The sequence below is a fragment of the Saccopteryx leptura genome, chromosome 5 (assembly GCF_036850995.1).
Source record: "Saccopteryx leptura isolate mSacLep1 chromosome 5, mSacLep1_pri_phased_curated, whole genome shotgun sequence".
In the NCBI taxonomy this organism is placed as follows: domain Eukaryota; kingdom Metazoa; phylum Chordata; class Mammalia; order Chiroptera; family Emballonuridae; genus Saccopteryx; species Saccopteryx leptura.
The window spans coordinates 29,730,609-29,749,736 of record NC_089507.1 but is presented as its reverse complement, the minus strand read 5'-3'; the positions used below and the strand labels follow the sequence as shown (position 1 = coordinate 29,749,736).

Here is a 19,128-nt window from a genome sequence, read left to right as displayed (position 1 = left end):
AAACTCACCCTAGCCTAAGTCACTTACCTATCCTAACACAGTTATAAAGTCATAATTGAGAACATAAAAACACAACTAAGCCATAGAAAAATGGAGAGGACAGAAATATACTGTACTGTAGTAACAGAAAAAAATGATAAAAAATGAGTATAAAAAAAAAAAAAGAAAGTACAATGCTAATGGCATAAGCCAAAACACTTATGTCTCAATTTTTTAAAGTTTTTATGGGAGTGAGCGTTGTAAACTCTAAATGTCGTGTGCCGAGACTGTTGTAACCCAAGGACCCCCTGTATATAACATTTGTACCAGTAGCAGTGCCATAAGTTAAAAACATTTCCCAGTGATTGTTTTAATTCCTTTGAAATAAAAAAATTTACAGACCCAGAAGAGAGGTCTTCTGGGTATGTCGTTGTTGAATACATTAGAGAGAGAGAGTCCTCGACTCTTCTTAACATTCTCCAAAGGAGGAAACTCCTGATTCTGCAGTGATGCCTCTCGGAGTCTCATAACACTTAAGTTTTTCCAACCATCGTCTTTTGGGAAGGGCTGTAATTGCAGCCTTTTTCTATTTGTCACTACCCCGATTCACTCAGGAGAAACATAATTATTGCCCATTTAATGATCTTTCTTATTTCCATAAAGGAGGTTTTGTCTCAAATGTATTTTTTGTTCCCTTTTGTCTTTGAGCCTTGTGTCAGGTGTTTAGATATTTGTCTTTGTTGCTTCCCTTTGAATTTCTGGAATTCTGGCTTCAAATCAGGGGTGGGGGAGGTAATTCCCCAGAGAGCCTCTGCTCCCCTGTCCTGTCCCTCGTTATGCTTGTTCACATTCACCTTTAAGTCCCCTTTTCTTGTACAGTTAAGCTTTTTCTTCAAAGCAAAGTTAGACCCACCCTCAAGCCCACACCCAGACAACTACTTCTAACATCATCCGAACAGTCCGATGGTTGGGAGCAGCCGGGGAAGGGAGAGCTAACAACAGGGTGGAGATTCAGACCAACCACCACGGTTACAGCCGCAGGGGTGGGGTAGAAGCTTTTGCACATATACCTCAGTGTCCTCCAGTGGCCCTACTGTACTGCTGTAAAAGGAGCAGTTTTCATAGAGAGCACCATCAGTGCTCAAAGTGTGCCCTGTGTGCTGTCGACCAGAGGTTGGCAAACTATGACTCACGGGCCAAATCCAGCCCAGGCCTGTGTCTGTAGGAGCTCACAATGACTTCTATAGTGTTATGGTTACATAAACACCTACATGATCGCTGTTTGCCTCTTGCCCCTGAGAGCCTACTGTATCGACGAGCTGGCCTGTTAGAGAAAAAAATCTGCCTATCCCTGCAGTAGAAAAGATTTGGAAGCCACGTTCCATGACTGAACCCTCTGAAATTGTTACTATTTGACCTACCAAAATGCTTATTAGTTCATATGGTTCAATCTAATATAGATGAGGAGATTCTTCTTTCAAATTTAGTTAAAATTCTAAAGTGTGGGGGCTCTGGGAGTTGAGAAAGTAAATTTACTTGGCAAATCCACCAAATGTGGACCTGCTCATTTTTCACCGTCTCGGCAAAGGGGTCATTGCACCCTCAGCTCTGGAGTTGTCCAGGGGGCTCCGAGCTGCAAAGGCTTTTGTGGTCAAGGAGTTGGAGCTCTTCTTTTTCACTTGGCTTGTGATTATTAGTATAGTAGTTGTTGTTTGTTTATTTACTTATTTATTTTTACTAAGAGTTCTCAGGGAAAAAACTGACTTCTTATCTTACCCAACCGGGGGGCCGGGGCCTGGTGGGCCGTCCTCCGAGGCCTCTGCTGAGCGTATCCCTGGTGCTTTCTTCCGGTGGGAAGGAGGGTGCGCGCAGCCCTTTCTCGGGCACACCTGTCGGTCCCTTCGCCTGCCGTGTGTCTGCCTCACACGTTACTTGACACGTTTTCCCCCGAGACTGCGGTTTTGTGCTTTCCGTTTCTTTCTTCTTCGTTTTTTTTTTTTCTCCAGGATTGTTGATTCTTTGGTCTAATGCCCTAAAACCGTCATTGATTTCATGTAGCTTGTCTTCCCTTCTCACCCCTCCCGTCTCGCTCCCTGCTCCGGATTGTTAAATGAAACCTGCGTGTTGAAGCCTCCAGCTGACCTTGCTTGGGGGCCACCCTTCGAGGTGGGAACACGAGCCGCCGCTGCTCCATCTCCTGCCACCTACGACCGGAAACCTAAGGGGCCCGGGGCTCAGGGCCGCCCTTCGCGGTGGGAACACGAACCCCCGCTGCTCTGTCTCCTGCCACCTACGACCGGAAACCTAAGGGGCCCAGGAGCTCTGGGCTGGGCCACCCTTCGAGGTGGGAACACGAGCCGCCGCTGCTCCATCTCCTGCCACCTACGACCGGAAACCTAAGGGGCCCGGGGGCTCTGGGCCGGGCCTGCGTCTGAGCAGGGCCACCCTGTTCCAGAGAAGGGAAACTATTTCAGGGGTCACAAGGGTTCTCTGGGGCTTACAGTTTTGTTATTAAGTGTGGTCAGAACCAGCGGTCAGGAGTTGGCCGTACATCCTGCTGTGCTCTGGATTGCTTTTGCGGCTCACGTGGCAACTGTCAGTGTAGATTTCCTTCTGTTTGGCGTCATCGCTCTGCCTTACAAAGCGATCTTCTTTCCAGACAGGATGCTGTGCTTTGGTGAGTGCGGAGTGGTGTCCACTGAGCACCCAAACGAGAAGTCACTGCCACAGCTGACCTCTCCCGACTTTTCAACAGATATTCTCGATCGTGTTAACACTGGAGTTAGGTTATCCTGGGACTTGTTAGTGAGGTTGCATCTTGAATCATCTTTACTTGCACCTCTCCGTTCCTTTGCCTGACTGCACCTGCCACTCGAGCCCCGGCCATCAGGATCTGAACTGTGGCTACAGTCCCCTGGCTTCTGGCCAGAAGTCTCCCTCCTTGCAAATTTGCCTTGTTCGTAAAAGCCAGATTAATCTTAACTGCTGAAGCAATAACTCCGATCATGTCACTTTCCTGCCAAGAATATTTAGTGCCTCCCCACTAGTCCAGAAGGTCGCCCTGACATTTGAATCCGCCACATTTTACTCCTTTAATACCCATTACTCATGGTTGAAAATGGTTATTTTTACCGTTAGTGGTATTAACCCTCAGTCGGTATCTTAGGCTAGCCTGGACGGGTGCTCCTGCTGGGACACTTCTCTGCCTTCGGGTCGATATGACACTGATCACGCGCCTCCCGCTCTGGAACGTGGGTCCATCCTTAGACAATCTGCTGACACCCTGCTCTGGCCTCCCTCCGGGCGCGGCAGGTGGCCCTCCTTCCGGGGCAGCCTGCTGGCTTCCCCCCTCGGACAGACGGCACGTGCTCCTGTGGCTCTTAGATCTCCCTCCGGGAATGTGTGTCCCGGATGACGCCTTGTGCGCACTTGTCTGAGTTCTGACACTGAACGTGTTCATCTCCCTTCTCTCCTCTGTGTGTGAAAACAGTGCTGAGCCAATGCTCAGATTTACTTCTGGGATCACCTTGGGCTGAGGGGGTTCTGGATAGTCACTGTCCTCAGAAAGCCCGTATGAAGCCCTTTCCAGAGCACTTGGCAGAGCCCGGCGTGACCCTGACCTCTGGGGCAGCCGTGTGATGTGCCTCGTGCCGCCGCTCGCCCCTGGCTCTGCTGCTGCCTCTCCTTCCCTCTCCCTCACACCGTAGCTGTTTCCTCCATTTCTGCATTTAAGAAATTGCCATTTGGTGTCCTGGCTGGTAGCACAGTGGATACAGGGTCATTCTGGAGCACCGGGGTCTCCGGCTCAACCCGGAGGGTGACAGCTCAACCCCTGTGTCTCTGGTTCAAGCCCTGGTCAGGGGTTGACCCTCGAGTTTGAGCCCCGATCAGGGCACATATGAGAAGCAATCAATGAAACAACTAAGTGGGAACAAGTTGAAGCTTTTCTCTCTCTCTTTTACTTTTTCTCTCTTAAGACCATACTTTCAGGGATCATTTCTATAGTTTGTTACTTTTTCTCTCTTGAGAGAAAGAGAGAGAGAGAGGGAGGGAGGGAGGGAGGGAGGGAGGGAGAGAGAAAGAGAGAGAAAGAGAAAGGAAGGGAGGGAGGGAGGGAGGAGGAAGGAAGGAAGGAAGGAAGGAAGGAAGGAAGGAAGGAAGGAAGGAGAAATAAGTAAATTGCTATTTGAAAAGATTAAACAGCCTGACCAGTGGTGGTACAGCGGGCAGAACATCGGCCTGGGATGCTAAGATTCCAGGTTTGAAACCCCTAGGTCGCTGGTTTGAGCGCAGGCTCATCAGACTTGAGCATAGGATCATGTCAGTGGTTTGAAGCCCAAGGTCTCTGGCTTGAGCCCAAGGTTGCTTGCTTGAGCAAGGGGTCACTGGCTCAGCTTGAGCCTTCTGGTCAAGGCATGTATGAGAAGCAATCAATGAACAACTCAAGTGACGCAACTACAAGGTGATGCTTCTAAACTCTCTCCCTTCCTGTCTGTCTGTCTCTCTTTCTCTCTCAAAAAAAAAAAAAAAAAAAAGGAAAAAGAAAAGTTAAAACAGTAACAGGCATGTGTGATTATTTCTTTCAGACTTTCCACCTTGACTTCCCCACTCTCACTGGTGAAAGACATTGGTTTTCTTTGTGGTTCTATTTCATGCCACCTGTTGTGTCCTGATTATACTACAAGTTTCTCACTCCAAACTGGGTAAACTTTGAAAGGCTCATTTTATTATATCCATTTCACAGATATGAAAATGAGGCTTAAAACAATAAAGTAACTTGTTGGAGCAGAGTTGGTGTAAGTCGAGGCTTATCTGCTCCCCAAGTCTGTGTTCTTTTCCCCCACTGGGCTTTCTACTGACCTGCTGAGCACCGGGCTGATCACTTACTTAGGTGATGTCCACTTGCCTGTTCTCATTGCCACAGCTTCTGGTAGTACGGGTCTTAAAGGCCTAAAAGATTCAGCACCAAGGGATGCTGACACCTGTATCATGTCTCCTCTTTTATCCATTATTGAAACCTAAAATATGAAGGTCCCGGAATAGCACTTTGTATAGAAATAATAATAATAATAATAAATACATAAATAGTAACATCATTCAAGTAATACATGTTTAATATAAAAACGTTTTTAAAAATTAAAAAGTTCTCATGGCTCTGGCCAGTTGGTTCAGTGGTAGAGCGTTGGCCCAGTGTGTGGAAGTCCTGGGTTTGATTCCTGGTCAGGGCACACGGCAGAGGCACCCATCTGCTTCTCCCCCCTTCCTCCTCTTCTTCCTCTCTCTCTTCCCCTCCTGTAGCCAAGGCTCCATTGGAGCAAAGTTGGCCTGGTCACTGAGGACGGCTCCATGGCCTCCACCTTAGGTGCTAGAATGGCTCTGGCCACAATAGAGTGACACCCCAGATGGGCAGAGCATCGCCCCCTAGTGGGCACGCCGGGTGGATACCAGTTGGGCACTGCCTCCCCACTTCTAACTTGGGAAAAATACAAACAAAAAAAAAGTTCTCACAACCTTACACACCAAGAGATAACTGCTTTTAACATTTTCTGGAATACTCTCTCAATATAATTACTTCTTGTATTTACTTACAGACATGGGACATTGTTATCCATTGTGTTTACTCAACGAAATGTCTTAAATGCCTGTTTAGACCAGTACATTTGCTCTCATAGCCACTCACAACTAGCCACAGCCTGTGGTAGAATGACTATTTATTGGATTTTCCAGAGAAAGGCAGAGAAGCCAGGGGAATGCAGGAAGGCCGATTCGCCTTGGTATGAGGAGGAACTTTTATTGTGGTTAAAAATGCTGGTTAGGACCCATTAAATGGATTTCCACCATCCGATAATAGGTCTCAACTCTCCGTTTGCACAGCACTGGCTAGAGTCCATGCAGTACTGGAGGGCGTGCTGGGGCAGCATCGAGTTTGCAGATGTGTGCTGGGAGTTCTGAACTTAGCCAGGGTTTGAGGAAACATTTGGAATTTGAGTTAAGACCAGGAGCCTGTGAATGGTGCTCAAGATCGTTAACAGCCAGTGGGTCTCACTGCCCAGAACAGCCCGGATATGAACTGCTATCCCAAGAGAGGAGCTTTCTGCTCTGGGTTTAATTGGTTTTCCTGTGTGGGAGGAAGTCCTGTAGGATTGTCCAGACGTGGGTGATCACAGCAGAAGCCCTGAGAAGTCTCCCAGTTCCAGTAATAAATTTCCATGAATGAAGATTGGATGTAGGAATTGGGAAAGGTTCAAGGCAACAGCTCTTTAAAATAACACTGATTAGATTTTTATTCTATCCAAGGGGAAAAGATTCACTTATTTTAAGAAATGCATTAATATGAAAAGCACTAGGGGAAAAATGGTCCGTAACGTTCTGCATGTGTCTTTATGATCTGTGTGTGTGCATTTCTGTACCTTTATATTAAGCATTATTGAGATCATACCTTACATCTTATTTTATGACCTGCTTCTTGTGGCTTAATTCATCATGGGAATTTCTGATATTATTAAATATTCTTGTAGTATGTGATTTAAGAAATTTTTTTCCATTGCTTTGAGGGAAAGAAAGAGAGGAAGGAGATGAGAGAAAGAATGGAGGGAGGGGGAGAGAAAGAGAGAAGAGCTTCAACTCGCCATTGCACTTAGTTGTTTGATTTAGTTGTGCACTCATTGATTGATTCTCCGATGTGTCCTGACCAGGGGTCAAATCTGTGACCTCTGGCATACTGGGTCAGTGCTTTATCCACTGAGCCGGGGACCTAGTATGTAATTTTTAATGATCTTCTACTTTACTGTATTACATGAATATATTATAATTAACAGTCACCCATTGTTGAACATTGAGGTTATTTCTAGTCTTTCGCTGGCCTTCTAGGTTAATCATCGCTCGTAACTTTTTCTCTCCTTCAGAAATGTCTAAAAGTGAAATAGCTATTTTAAAGACATTGCTACACACATCCTGACTGCCCTGGGGAGAAGTTTTATCTGTTTCCATTCTATCATCCTGTCTGAGGTCTGTCTGTTTCCTCTCACTCTGGCCCAGGGATTTATTTCTCCTGACTTTGACTTTTTCTTTGTTCTTGAAGGGTTGTTAGTTATATCACATTCAGTTTTTCGATGTATTTGAAACAGACAGAGTCCTTTGTTGTTGTCTTGGTTTACCATATTGACTAGAAATTTTATTACCACCAGATGATTATAGGATTTTTAAGACCGTTGAATCAGCAGATTATACTCCCTGAGTTCTACAGAACTTTAAAAATAGGTAAGTGTTAGATAAAGGTTCAATCGGTGGATGGGTATTCTGTAAATTCTCCTACTGATACACCTTGTACCCGAGTAACCAGTTTTGTGGTGTGGCGAATACAGTCGTATAGAACTCCACTTGCTGTGCGTGTCTCAGAGCAGCGAGTAAGGTACAGATTTGTATGTGGTGTGTGAACCAAGCTGTGAGATGGACTGCTTGTGGCCTGTCTCGTGCCAGTATTTTTTACATACTCATGAATATAAAACTTGTTTTCATGTCTACTAAATAAACTTATGTCTTGTTATTAACAGAACTAAAGAAAGTTATTTTTCTATCTGAAGAGAGAAATTAAAGTTCCAGAGCCTGTTAAAAATCCCTCTTTTGTAAATTTTTGCTTAAAAAAACCCTCTGTCATCTGCTTTTTTTGAGGTTGAGATTTGAAATTTTATATTGTTGTGATGAAAAATCCTCTTCTGCACATGGATACTCCAGATCTAGCACATCCCCAGCGGGAGTGAACAAAAGAGAGCACAGCACGAGAAGCCCCATGTTGTCTTCAGTGGGTAGGAATCAGCCCCTGGAAGAAGCCCGCTTGGTATCTGCTGTTGTTGTGGAATAAGAAAAGGAATGTGACAGAACAGTTCTTGAAAGGAACTAAGTGACTCCCTTTTTCTCTCTCCATGGACTAGTTTTCTTTTTTTTTTCTTCTATTTTTTTTTTTTTTTTACAGAGACAGAGTCAGAGAGAGGGATAGATAGGGACATACAGACAGGAACGGAGAGAGATGAGAAGCATCAATCATTAGTTTTTTTGTTGCGACACCTTAGTTGTTCATTGATTGCTTTCTCATATGTGCCTTGACCGTGGGGCTACAGCAGACCAAGTGACCCCTTGCTTGAGCCAGCGACCTTGGGTCCAAGCTGGTGAGCTTTGCTCAAACCAGATGAGCCCGTGCTCAAGCTGGCAACCTTGGGGTCTCGAACCTGGGTCCTCTGCATTCCAGTCCGACGCTCTATCCACTGCGCCACCACCTGGTCAGGCCATGGACTAGTTTTCTTGTTGCAAGGAGACCTTTTTGTAGGTGTGTTGAGTACATGTGGCCCTTGTGCCCAGCATTTGTGGGATAACAGTTGAGCCAACTCCCCCCCTCCCCATATTTCACATTAAAAGGATTTGAAATGGTTTCTTCTGTATATGTGAACAAGCTTTCACTCAGAGAGAGGTGAGGAGAATGTGTTGTCCTGAGGCAGCTCCTGCTAAAAAGAGCAGTTGGGAGGAAATACCCTATCCAAACTTTGGGAGCTTAAGACCTATCTTCTGGGGGCTCCCAGAAAGGAAACGAGAGAAATCTGCAACGTTATGGGCAATTTGGAAACCAAAGCAAATGGGAGGTATTTTTCCTGATTTCTTGGACACTTTGCTCACTTAGGCAAACCTGAAATTGCTCTCTGGGGAAGTGACCGCTGATGACCCGAATGAAGGCCACAAAAATCCTTGCAAAATGAAACCCGTAAAAGTCTAAAAGGAATGACTTGGCATATTTCAGAGTCATGAGAGAGGTCAGGTTATTGTTAGCCACTGAACTTTCCAGACCTTTCTTTTATGAGTGTGTGTCTGTGTGTATTTATATGTATGTGTTTTGTTAGGTCAGTATGTAGACCGACACACACACAAACATACACACATATAAGCAAGCACTATTGAATATTCTATAGAATATTAAAGGTATATTAAAGGCTTTATTAAGGTATTTTAGTCATTCTTTCTCTTCCAGTTCTATGGGAAAACCCATGGGATTACATTTGTCTTCTCCTTTGAATTCTGTCTTAGAGATGTATGCTTATGGGAAACATTGATCCCCATCTCCTGCGGTACAGGAAATTCCCCAAAGAGCTTAAATTACCTATTACTTATTTGGAACTTCATACCAATAAATCCAACATGACTTGGCTAAACCATGCATACCTGCTGCCATCCCATCCTGTGACTGAGGCTTGGCCGAGGGTAAAGAGAATTCCTGTTGTTTTGAACATCAGGAGATAGAAATTTTTTGTTTTTGAAATCACCATTTTTCACACAGAAGGACCAAGTTGAAGGAAAACTTAAAAGAGCTTCCCCTTCTTCCAGTTGAGGGCCAGGGTGGAGTTAAGACTGGAGGGGTGATCAGAGCCAATCAGGAGATCAATTGAACCTGATCTCTTCTACTCACAATGCTCTGCTGGCTTCTCTGGAGCACTGAAAAGAGTTACATGTCCTCAAAAGAGTTACTATGTTTTCAGGGTAACAAGCCTCATTTAGAATCCAGCTATCTAGTACTTGAGAGGAGAGGGAGGCCAGTAAAGACACCTGTAATGAATGAAGTTCAAGGGCGAAACAACAAATTTCTAGAGCATTTTCCTCCAGTAGGACACACAGGTCTGGGACTAGGTGTGATTCAGATCATGTAGTTGGAGGATCAGCTCTGGAGCTGCGGGCGCTGTGGGTGCCATTGGAAGGGCAGGAGAAATGGGATGTGGTGGAGGGACCTAATGAAGTGGGATCACACAGGGACGGTCCAGGGAAGTGCATGTCCTAGTGAGAACAAACTACAAGTTCATAATGGGCTATGTATATTATTACTGATGACTAACACATGGCCAGGCCCTGTTCTAATCACTTTATGTGTATTCTTCTAATCCTTCCAACAGTGCTCTGTGATACAGGAGCTGCTATTATCACTCAGTTACAGGTGAGGATGCTCAATTACAGATGGGGATACAGTGTGGCCACACCCAGGGGTTAGTGATACAGAGGGGAGTTAGAGGTCAACAGCATCATGTAACTAACAGTCTAGAGGCCCTACTGTGTGCTGGGCACTGGGATTAGAGCGGTGAGTAAGGTAAGGAAGGTCGCTGCTCCTGTGGAACTTCTACATATTCTGGTAGTGCAGACAGACAATAGGAAAGCCACTCAACAGGGAAGATAGTTCTGGATTGTACTACGTGTTGTGGGAGAACCAGGAGCATGATGGGGACTTACTGGTCCGGGCCCACACGACATCGGGTGACATAGGGAAGAGGTCCCTGAAGAAGGGACGTTTGATGTGTGGTCTGAAGCCTAGGAAGAGCACGTGAACTGAGGAAAGCCCATTCCTGGCCACAGGAATAGGGGACAGTTCAGGGAATGGAAGGGAGGGAGGTCAGGGTGGGCCTGGAGCTTGGGGGGAAACGAGATTGAATAAGGAGGTTGGGCTAAGTCAGACTCGAGGGCCTTGCAAAGGAGTGGTGATTGTTTCCTAAGAGCAGCCGTTAACGTTAAATAGGTGGCTGGCAGGGTCCTGTGGGACATCCAGGGGCTAAGTAGGGTTAGGCAGGGGCCGGGAGGTGGGTAAAAACAGAGGGAAAACAGGCTGGGGAAGGACGCTCAGGACGCTTGTCCCCCATTTCACACCTTAGAAGTTTGCTTTGCAGCCACCAGGGCCTCTCTGCCTGAGGAAGGATGAGCCTTGCCTCAGGCAGAGCTTTGAGCTTTTAGGTTGTGATCAGAGCTCACAGCAGCAAGACTTCACACTCACCTTTTAGCCACGTGACTGCCAATGTATACCTGTTTATTTATACGGGGTGGGGCAGAAGGAGGTTTACAGTTGTTCGTATGAAAAATAATACAGTAGTTAATAAATAATAATACAAGAATGAACTCTGGCCTGCCCTGTGGTGGCGCAGTGGATAGAACATTGACCTGGAACACTGAGGTCGCTGGTTCAAAACCCTGGGCTTGACCAGTCAAGGCAGATATGATAAGCCATCAATGAACAACTAAAGTAAAGCAAATATGAGTTGATGCTTCTCATCACTCTGTCCCTTCTCTCTCTCTTCTCTCTGTAAAAATCAATAAATAAAATCTTTTTTTAAAAAAAGAACTGTGTTTCATGCCCTCACAACTGTAAACCTGCTCTCCCATCCTGTATACATACATGCATATATATAATATACCTATTATATATATATAACCAGAGCACATGACCCTAAAGATTAAACAACTTTTTTTGTTTGTTTTTATAGGGATTGGATTTTTTAAAACGTTACTTTATATATAATAGATTCTTTTGATATAGGGGTCAAAGAACACTCTGGAAATACTATAATTATCTTCTCTATTTATTGGATGACTTTCTTATTCCCAAGGGGGAGACCCAAAATGGAGGCTCAGTGGGTTGCCCACTCAGTACCCATATCCTGCTCCCTTGTTGCTAAGAGCCTTGGACTTAATTCAGGGTGGCATGGCAATCTGCCTCAGAGACTAGATTGTGGTGGCGTAAGCCCACATACCAGTCCTGACCCCTGACTTCCCAGCATTCCATTAGCTAGTGGGGCCATGTGACCTAGTTCTGGCTGGTGAGACCTAAGGGTGAGTCCACTGGGATGGGGGTAGTGTTTCTGGGAAAGCGTTTATTGTCCCTGTAAAACCTGACAGATGAGCCTGTCACTACCCTTCCTTGCTTTCCCCGGCCTTCTGCCTTGAATGCTGCTGATAAGATGTCAGAATGCACAGCAGCCCTCTTGTCACCACGAGGTGACAAGCATGAGGGAAAAGCCAAGAGCATCATGGAGATACTTGCCCTGACGTTGTTCCTGTGGAAGGGTCACCAGCACCCCAGGCCTTCCTATTTGCTGAATCCACTGGTAGGTTTCTGATACTTAACACTGAGTACGGTGCTAACTGAAGCAGGTAGGACCACGCAGATGCAGCGAGCTTTGCCCTGTGTTCTGTGAGGGCCTCATCGATCTCCCTTGATGTTCAGTATGACCATTAGCCTGTGTGGAAACAGCCTCTGAACAGGGAGTTCTTACTTGTATTAAAAGTTGTTCCCAGTTGACAGTGATGAGTTGTGGACTTAGAAATGCAATTTTCAAAGTAAATGAGCTTGTCTGCGTGAAGCTGCTGTAGCGGCTGCCACAGAGCCACACTCCGGGGCCAGTGGCTTCCTTATAGCCTTTTTTATGATAGTTGTGGTGAATACTCTGGTGAGCTACATTGTGTGTATTTATGACCGGAGAGGAAACTATAGCAATTGTAGGGATGGTAGCGTTAAATAGTCTGATTTCGTAAAACTGTGAAGCTCCAACAGGCTTTATTGGACTTCAGGATAATGGTATTATTAAATTTTCTGCTGCTTTTCAAACCTTTTATGGCCAAGATCCACCCTGGTGATTTCAAGAGATTTTGGGGGCTTGTTCTCTACTTTTAGGAAAAATTACTTATCCTGGAATTCTTGATTGCCGAAAAGAGGGGTAGGGGGAATTAATTTGTATTTTCTCTCTTACTGTCTTGGACTTGATGCGATCACTTAGTGCACTGTTTTCCGCATGAGAGGTAGAAATGGCTCTGAAGCACGCATCATGGAGGTAATATAAAGTCCAAAATGAAAATTGTCTTCTAAGCTGTGAGGAGTATAGGGACTGTAAGTCATAGGATCAACAAATTGTAAAGAGAAGGGCATTTTAGACTTCACCTAATAAAATTGCACTTTTTTCATAACCTCAGAACTTGAGACCTAAAATAATTTCAGGCATTCATTTGAAAAGTATAATACAGAATTACCCTATGCACCTTTTTCTTCTTAAGTGAAAGATTGTTCCACAGGAATGAGGAAACGTGTCGCCCTAAGGACACCTTTTCTGATGCCTCATTTTACTGATAAGAAACTGAGGTCCAGAGAGGAGAAAGGTCATTTCGTGAGGTGGACCTGAGAGTCCTGCCTGGCTATTGGACAGGACCAGGAAACCTGCTAGATGTGTTTATATCTTTGGTGCTGTCGGCTGGAATCCTTGCCAGCCGTGCCTTAGATAGGATCCGCGTTCTTGTCTCTGAGAGCTGCTGAGGGTTTGACAGGCACTGCTAGGAGGCGGGGCTTCCCGGGCAGAGCAGGCAGCAGAAGCATGGGAGCTTGGCACTCTTAGTGGGTTCAGTATGCAACCCAGTCTGGTGCACCTTAGGGATCAGGACATAGAGGAAGGGCTTGTTTCCGTAGAAATTAGGGGCAAGTTCGGGCTACTTCAGGCCAGTTTGGGTCAGTGCATGGAGAGTCTTGAGAACCTGTCAGTGGAGTTGGGATTTTACTTGGTAGCCAGTAGGGAGCTCTTAAAATGATGATGGCGGCCGCGGCGGCCTGCACTTACATAGCACTGACTGTGCCACCACCACTCTGTGCTGCATGCGCCCTCCATGCCCCCCTGTTTAGTGCCCACAGCCTTTGATGTAGGGACTCTGTTTCCGTTTTACAGTTGAGGAAACTGAGACACTAATAGGCAGTGAAGGAGACAGGTGGTCTGGCCCTAGAGTCCCATTTTTAATGGCCTGCAGTGTGGGTAGGGTGGTGATAAAGGTGGCGGATTCTCTTAGGAAGATGAGCCTGGGGTGTGTGCAGGACAGGGGGTGCAGGACGGGTGTGCAGGACGGGGTGGGGGGCCGTCGGGAGGTGCTTGGCAGACCTCCAGGAGGATAATAAAAGCTTGGCTTAAGTGATGACCATGGAAATTAAGGTGGGAGAATACAGATGCCAGAAGGCTCTGAGCATGAATGAGAGGAGCCAGGTCCCCAGCCGGGTGTGGGGCGGGGTCAATGGCTGGGACATCACTCGGCTGTCTGCCTAACCGGGGTTAGGGAACTGGAGGAGATTTGTTGGGGTGGTGATGGTTTATTTTTACGGAGCTCTCTTTCCTAATTATGGTCAACTGGTACAGTGGTTCTTTATATTTGTTTGTTTTTATTTTTACTTATTGATTTTAGAGAGGAAGGCAGAGACAGACAGAGCGAGACAGGAACACATATGTGCCCTGAACAGAGATCTAATTGGCAACCTCTGCACTTTGGGACAAGGCTCTAACCAACTGAGCTGTCTGGCCAGGGGCAGTACAGTGGTCTTAACCTGGAAAAACCACCTAGAGAAAAGATCCGTGGAAGTGTGTCCTGACAAACTTCTGAGTTTATGGATCCTCCCACACTCATCCATCCGAGTGCCTCTGAGTCCACAGGAGAGCTGAACAGGTGTTTTTGTTTGTTTGTTTGTTTGTTTTTTTAGCTAATATGTGACCTTTAAGGCGCTTGTCCTCTTGCCACTTGAAGAATATTGGGTGTGAGAACGGGCGAGGCTCTGGGTGTGGTCCCTCGTTGGGCCCTCCTTTGTCTCAGCCTCCCTGCCAGTGAGTCCTGCCTTCCGCTTTCCTGCCTGCCCGCCAGTTCCAAGGAAAGCTGATCCTGGCCAGAGATAGAGGCCGCTGGGTTTCGGTGTGAATGGGCATCCTGTGTGGAGGGGAACACCCTGTTCCTGGTGGCGGCCTCAGCCTGCGGGTCAGGGCTGGGTGCACTTCCCTCCCCTCCTGCGGCCTTTCTGAGAAGCGTGGTCCTGGTGGGCGCTGCCTTCTCTGCACCTGTTCGCAGTCCCCAGCGGACCGGCCGAGGACCAGCCTGCAGGTTTGTCAAGATCCATAGCTTTTCTTAATTGTGGGGGAAAAAAAGTCTTCAATGGATGAGAGAACATTGAGTTTACAGTGTGTGTGTGTGTGTGTGTGTGTGTGTGTGTGTGTGTGTACCATTTCTGCAGTCTCGGACATTTTTTTCTCTCTCCTTTTTTTTCTCTTTCCTTCTCTCCTTCCCTCCTTTTATTCTTTCCTCCTTCCTTCCTTCCTTCCATCATCCCTACCTTTCCCCCTTTTTAATCGGAGGAGTTGCTGATTGCACAGGATCAGGAGGTATGACCGCACCTATTCTTGTCTAGTGTGGCTTTTCATCCCGCTTTCTCAGGGACAGGTAAGCTAGCAAGTCCCAGAAGCGCCGGCTGCCTGTGCACCGCCCTGGGTGTGGCTGTATGGGAAAGATGAGGGAACTAGAAGGCGTGGCTCTCCTGTCTTCAAGCTCCTTAATAAACATTGGGAAGCCCTCAACAGTTTTTAGTTACTTAATGTTACCCAGAACTTAGTAATATGCCCTGGGCTTGGTTAGAAATTGAGGCTCAGTGGGCAAGCCATACATGGTGACATTTTGGAATAATGCTCTTTTTGGGTGAATCTCAGCCAAGACCATAAAAGACCCCACACTTGGCCCTGGCTGATTGGCTCAGCAGTAGAGGGTTGGCCCTGTTTGGGGAAGTCCCAAGTTCAATTCCCAGTCAGGGCACACAGGAGAAGCAACCATCTGCTTCTCCACCCCTCTCCCCTCTCTCTTTCTTTTCCTTCTGCAGCCATAGCTCAAAGGGTTTGGGCAAGTTGGCCTTGGCTGCTGAGGATGGCTCCATGGCCTCACCTCAGGTGATAAAAATGGCCCAGTTGCCAAGCAATGGAGCAGCGGCTCCAGATGGGCAAAGCATTGACTTATAGGGGGCTTGCCAGATGGATCCTAGTCAGGGTGCATGCAAGAGTTTGTCTCTGCTTCCTTGCCTCTCACTTAATTAGAGAGAGAGAGAGAGAGAGAGAGAGAGAGAGAGAGAAAGAGAAAAGAAAAAGACCCCAGGCTCCTATCACTGTTTTGGTCGAGAATATGACCCAGAAGCTTGAGTTGCTTTAAGGTACACCTTTATTTGCCTCTCCTTTCTCTCCAAAAATTGTTGGAGAGCTTAATTGTCGGAGAACAGAAATGGATATATAGTTTTTTCTTCTATTGGGTTCAAAACATCTGAACCCTCATTTCTATTCCCGATGTTTAATTCTTAATATTGTGCAGTGGGACTTTTATATCTAGCAATGAAACAAAATTTTGTTATAAACGAACAGTATTACACTTACAGTCTTTGTTATGCACAGATTTTTCTCATCATCTCTTTTGTTCTAGCTACCAGGATAGGACAGAGGAATGAAATGGGCTTCTCTCAGAAGAATTAACATGACAGAAAGGAAGTAGGTTCCTCAGAAGCACAACCAAGAAGCCGAGTCCCAGGTGTCCTGACTCCCGTTCCATGCTCTTTCCACGGGGCTGCGTTCCCCTCAGCCTGGCCTCTGGCTTCTGTCAGTGAGCCCCCCCAGGGGGTTCTGTGTGCTGCCCAGGAGCCAGTCACTCCTCTAACGGCTTTCCTTCGTAATAGAGACGTGACCAAATGACCTGTGTCAGCCCTGTGGGCGCACTCATCATCTCTTCTTCAAAAACTCAGGCATGGTACTTCAGACGAAATCATTTTCCTTGGCCAATTTAACAAGATCCTTGCTCTGTTTTGTTTCCTTTAATTATCTTGTTAAAAAAAAAGAGAGAAAAGAGCCGACAAAGACCATCTGCTTTATGAGGCAGTTCCTCTCTTGTGTTTTCTGTAATAGCTACATGAGGGCCCCGTTACAGTGATGAAGGCTTCATCTCGCTCTTGTTTGGGATTGTTCTGTTTGGTGCCTTTTGCGTTACTGCCCTCAGCTTTTCTTGGTCGTGTGTTTGGGTCCTGTGTCTTGGAAGGTAGGTTTTCTGGAAAGGTGTGATCTTTGTTCCATAAATTGCAGACATTGAGCCATTTTCCAGACAGTGCCAAACTATCACATTAGAGTTCCTGGCTTTTTTCATCCCGTCCTCTCACCACGAGAAGCCCTATTAACATGTTTTCTGAGCTGCAGAGTAAAATCTATCACATTTAGCATGGAAAGTAGATGGAGACAGTTGCTGTCTTCCTTTTCACCAACTCTAAACCTAGTCTCCTTTTGTAAGACTCAGCCTTATCATTTCTTACCCCGAGCCTTCATTTATGAATAGGAGACATACCCAGTGGGGGGGGGGGGGGCGTGATTCTTTCTTCCTTTGTTGTTAAAGCTATACGGTGTGTACATATATAACTGCATGTACAAACTTTATTTCTGTCAAGTTGAAAATAACTCCTGCTCTGAATATGAAAATGTCTCATACTCATTATAAAAAATTTACATAAAATCAGGAACATATAATACATTAGAGGACATTTTTCTAAATCCTGCCACCGAGATTACTGCTGTTAACATTTTGATGAACTCTTCTATTTATTCCTTTATGAACTATTTATTAAACATCTGCCATGTGCTAGGCACTAGGAATATGTTGATAATGAAACAGACATATGTCCTCACCTTCACAGAACTTTTCCAAATGGGGGAGACAGAGGCATTAACTAGATGATATAAACTAATTTAATGCCAATACTCCTGGATTTATGATAGGGTTATGTCCTGATAAACCCATAGTATTTGAAAATGTAGTAAAGTCAAAAGTGCATTTAGTATACCTAATCTCCCGAACCTCACATCTTAGCCGAGCCTACTTTAAATGTGCTCAGAACACTTATTAGCCTGCATTTGGGCAAAATCATCTAGCACAGAGCCTGTTTTATAATAGAGTGTTGAATACCTCATGTAATTTATTATGCATATCACTTTCGCACCAGTGTAAAATAAAAAAAGTCGTAAGTTGAATCATCAAGTCGGGGACCACCAGTATGTATTTTCTAATTCAGATGTATGTTGGTCTTTCATTGCTTATGTAATTTTTAAAATAATCTCTTTTACTTTCTTTTAAAACAGAATAATTTTAACATTTTAAAAACATGTCTTTTTGTCAAGTTTTCAGAGACAGAGAGACGGAGAAAGGGACAGATAGGGACAGACAGACAGGAAGGGAGAGGTGAGAAGCATTAATTCTTTGTTGTGTCTTGTTCATTGATTGCTTTCTCATATGTGCCTTGACGGGGGAGGGGGGCACAGCAGAATGAATGACTCCTAGCTCAAGCCAGTGACTTTTGGGTTCAAGCCAGCCACCGTGGGGTCATGTCGATGATCCATCGTTCAAGCTGGATGAGCCTGCGCTCAAGCCAGCGACCTTGGGGTTTTGATCCTGGGTTCTCTGCAACCCAGTTTGACGCTCTATTCACTGCACCACCACCTGGTCAGGCCTTATTCCTTTTTTAAACAAAGATTTATTTATTTACTTTATTTGGTTTTTATTTTTTTATTTGTTGTTGATTGGAGAGAGAGGCAGGAAGGCAGAGAGAGAGGTAGGAGAGAGGTGAGAAGTATAAAGTTGTAGTTGCTTCACTCTAGTTACTCATTGATTGCTTCTCATATGTGCCTTGACCAGAGAATTCAAGCCAAGCCAGTGACCCCTTGCTCAAGCCAGCGGCCTTGGGCCAGCAGCAATGAGATCATGCTGACGATCCTGCACTCAAGCTAGAGGTCATGTGCTCAAGCTGGTGAGCCTGTGCTCAAGCAGGTGATCTCAGAGTTTCAAACCTGGGTCCTCAACATCCCAGGTTGATGCTCTATCCACTTTGCCACCACAGATCAGGCTGTTCCTTATTCTTTTTTAAAAATTATTTAGGTTATATGGAATTTAATCTTGTTAGTGTTCTGTACTTTAATAAAATTTAATACCACAAAAGTTTTTTTTTTTTAATTTATGAAAGAATGACACTATACATGCTCTCTTTATTATAACCTTTTTATTATGATAATTTTCAGAGAAAAGTTGAAAGCACTATGTATGGAATTTCAATATACTAATTTTTTTATAGATAGATTTTTCATTCAATAGTATTTAAGAGCGATCGTTCTACATAACTAAATATGGAAACGTTCTTTCTTTTAAATGATGAATAGTATTTCACTGTACAGGTGTGATACTTTATTTAATCTGTTTCTTACTGATTTTGTTCCTACTAGAAATAATGTTGCTTATGTGTCCTTATAAAAAAATTTCTAAAATTTGCTGTCATAGCATATTCTGATGATATGCAAAGCGTAAATGGTTGTATGTTGTGAATGAGCAACAGTAGAGACCAAAGACACAGTCTACCTTGAGGAAGACAGCCCTGTGTAATCTGGGGAGGGCAGAAATATCCAGGAAAGAGCTTGATTTACATAGACTCGTAGAAACAAACAGCAGATTTGTGGGAAGGGGTTGGGGGGAGGGTGAAATGAGTAAAGGTGGTCAAAT

General features: G+C 45.2%; 1 protein-coding gene and 1 pseudogene across 7 annotated transcripts in view; both read left to right on the top strand.

Annotated features, from left to right (window-relative positions):
* The window catches only part of APBB2 (amyloid beta precursor protein binding family B member 2), a 392,308-nt gene that overhangs the window by 149,694 nt on the left and 223,486 nt on the right, over positions 1-19,128 (top strand). The window contains exon 5 of one of the 7 annotated variants that reach the window (XM_066387006.1): positions 14,282-14,673. The exons of the other annotated variants lie outside the window; for them this stretch is intronic. The gene's annotated coding sequence lies outside the window, so the exon portion shown is untranslated. The remainder of the gene's footprint in view (positions 1-14,281; positions 14,674-19,128) is intronic. 7 annotated transcript variants of the gene reach the window in all.
* On the top strand, positions 3,954-4,024 carry LOC136407226 (small nucleolar RNA U3; annotated as a pseudogene).